We start from the raw sequence: 3,467 nt of genomic DNA, 5'->3' as shown, positions 1-3,467 counted from the left end.
GTTTCAGGATGTCCCATTTATTAATTGTTGCTCTGCGACTGTGTTACTAGTGTTATGTTTAGGAAATGGTCTCCTGTGCCTATGTGTTCAGGGCTACTTTCCACTTTCTCTTCTATCAAGTTCAGTATAATGGGATTTATATTGAAGTCTTTGATCTACTTGGACTTAAGATTTGTGCATGTCAATAAGAGATATGGATTTTTCCATTTTTCTATATGTCAACATCCAGTTATGTCAGCACCATTTTTTGAAGATGCTTCATTTTATCCACTGTATAGTTTTGGCTTTTTTTTGTCAAAAATCAAGTGTTCATAGGTGCGTTAATTAATGTCAGGTTCTTCAATTCAATTCCATTGGTCCACACATCTGTTTTTATGCCAAAAACAAGCTGTATTTTTTTTTTACTATACCTCTATATTAGAATTTGGTGTTAGGGATGGTGATGTCTCCTGAAATTCTTTATTGTATAGGATTGTTTTAGCTATCCTGGGTTTTTTGTTTTTCCATATGAAGTTGAATATTGATCTTTCAAGGTCTGTGAATAATTGTGTTGGGACTTTGATGGGGATTGCATTGCAGCAGTAGATTGTTTTTGGTAACTTTGTCATTTTTTATTATGTCAATAATACCTATCCAAGAGCATGGGATATCTTTCAATTTTTTCATATATTATTCAATTTTTTTCTTCAAACACTTCAAGTTCTTACCATACAGGTCTTTCATGTGTTCAGTTAGAGTTGTCCCAGTTATAGAGATACTTTATGTTATGTGTGGCTATTGTAAAGGGTGATATTTCTCTGATTTCCTTCTCTGATATCATTTGTATATAGGAGAGCTACTGAATATTTTTTCTTATTTAATCTTTTATCCCACTACATTATGAAAGGTGTTTACCAGCTGTAGAAGTTCCCTAATAGAATCTTTGGGGTCATTTATGTATATTATTATATCATATACAAAAAAGTAAAAGTTTGACTTCTTCCTTTCTAATTTGTATCCACTTGATCTTTTTTGTTGTTGTTGTCTTATTGCTCTACTAGAGCTTTGTGAATAGATATGGAGAGAGTGAACAGCTTTGTCTTGTTCTTGCTTTTACTGGAATTGCTTTGAGTTTCTCTCTATTTAACTTGATGTGGGCTGTCGGCTTTCTGTATATTGCTTTTATAATGTTTTGGTATGTCCTTTGCATCCCTAATCTCTCCAAGACCTTTATCATGAAGGGGTATTTAATTTTGTCATGTTTTTTTTTCAGCATCTAATGAGAAGATCGTACTTTTTTCTTTCAATTTGTTTATATAGTGGATTACATTGACAGATTTTCCTATGTTGAACTTTCCCTGTGTCTCTAGGATGAACCCTTCTTGATCATGGTAGATAATTTTTTGATGTGTTCTTGGATTTGGTTTGTCAGTATTTTATTGAGTATTTTTGGATCAATATTCATAAGGGAGAGTGGTCTGTAATCATCTTTCCTTGTTGCATCTTTGTGTGGTTTGGGCATCAAGGTAACTATAGCCCCATAAAAGGAGTTTGGCAATGTTCATTCTGTTTCTACTGTGTGGAACAATTTGAGGAATATTGCTAATAGCTCTTCCTTGAAATTCTGGGAGAATTCTGTGCTGAAATCATTGGGCCCTGATTTTTTTTTTTTTTGGCAGACTTTTGATAACTGTTTCAATTTCCTTAGGAGTTATGGGTTTATTTAAATTGTTTATCTGGTCTTGATTTAATTTTGGAATATGGTTCCTATCTAGAAAACTGTTCATTTCTTTTGAATTTCCAAAATTTTGTGGAATACAGGGTTTTTTTTAAGTAGGACCGTATGATTCTCTGGATTTCCTCAAGGTCTTTTGTTATGTACCCCTTTTCATTTCTGATTTTGTTAATTTGGATATTCTCTCTTTGCCTTTTGGTTAGTTTAGATAAGGGCTTGTCTATCTTCTTGATTTTCTCAAAGAACCAACTCTTTGTTTCATCAATTCTTTGTATTGTTCTCTTGGTTTCTAGTCTATTGATTTAGGCCCTAATTTTGATAACATCTACTCTTCCTAGGTGAGTTTTCTTCTTTTTGTTCTAGAGCTTTCAGTTGTGTTGTGAAGTTACTAGTGTGAGATTTCTCCAAATTCTTTATGTAGGCATTTAGTGCTATGAACTTTCCTCTTAGCACTGCTTTCATAGTGTCCCATAAGTTTAGCTGGCTTTGGAGTTGGGAGCATGGTTCTCTCCTTCTCTGAACCCAAGCATGCTTATTAAAGTAAAACCCCAAATCTCCATCTCATATCAGAAGAGCTGATAATTTCCTGGAACTATTTAAGTCCTTGTCACCATCTAAAGTTTTGTTTAAATTAGTCAGTTAATCAGGTTTTATCCCAAAAGTGGTCTGTAGATTGGAAATGTCTCCTAGCAATCTTTGGAAGTCATTAAGAGTCTGCAACTGATCTCTTCTAATTTGCACCTTTTGGGTCTAAATTGTTGTAAACCTATTTTAGATCTTAAATAATTAATAGACTATCCTCTGTGTATTTTTTTTCAGGAGCAATTTGTAATCCCCAGCAAGGCAAACTTTTCTTTACTTCTACAAACATTCTTTTTAAAGTATCTATGTTTGAATCACCTAAAAAGATGTTCCTGTAAGAGGAGACTATAGATTGAGGAAATTGCTTATGAGTCATTTCCAATAGCTGCTATACAAAAAATTTGCACAGGGTGGGTTTATTTAACATTCCCTGTGGGAACTGATATCTCTTAGCAAGCTGAGTATTTTAAGTAGGCACTGTAAGGCAAATTTTTCTGTCTTTTTCTTGTAAAGGTGTGGTGAAGAAACAATCTTTTAAATCAATAGCTGTGAAAGGTCATTCTTTAGGCAATAAAGAAGGTAAAGGAATTCGACTAGAGGGTCCATTAGCTGAATCACCTTATTAACAGCGCTTAAATATTACCAGTCTCCATTTTCCAGATTTCTTTTTAATAACAAATACAGGAGAATTCCAATAGCTAGTTGGTTCTTCAATATGCTGAGCATTTAGTTGTTCCTTTACCAGTTGTCCTACAGTTTCTCTGTTGTTGAAGGGCATTGTGCAACTCATATAGATTTGTCTGTCAATCATTTTAAAGGCAGGGCTGTTGGTGCCTTTGGGAGATTAGCAACTATTGTGCCCTGCCACCAATGATGATGTGAGGCTTATTACTGCTGCATAACAGTAAAAGCCTGATTGGCTTTCAAGGCGGCTACATAGCTAGGCAGCTGCCTGAGAATATGATTCAGGGAAAGCCTACCAGGAGAGAAGGAAGGAAAATTTCTGGTATGGTGATAACTTGGGATGCATGTAGCTCCAGTCTATGCCGGTGGCTGCAAAGTCACAGGCAAATGGTTTTTTATGAATTTGTACCCCAAAAGTTGGGTGCCATACGTAGCATGAATAATAAGAATCCAGAAACAGATATTGGAGTTCAAGATAAAAGATCAG

The sequence above is a fragment of the Chionomys nivalis genome, chromosome 1 (assembly GCF_950005125.1).
Source record: "Chionomys nivalis chromosome 1, mChiNiv1.1, whole genome shotgun sequence".
NCBI classification, from domain to species: Eukaryota; Metazoa; Chordata; class Mammalia; order Rodentia; family Cricetidae; genus Chionomys; species Chionomys nivalis.
Note: the sequence above shows the minus strand (reverse complement) of the source record.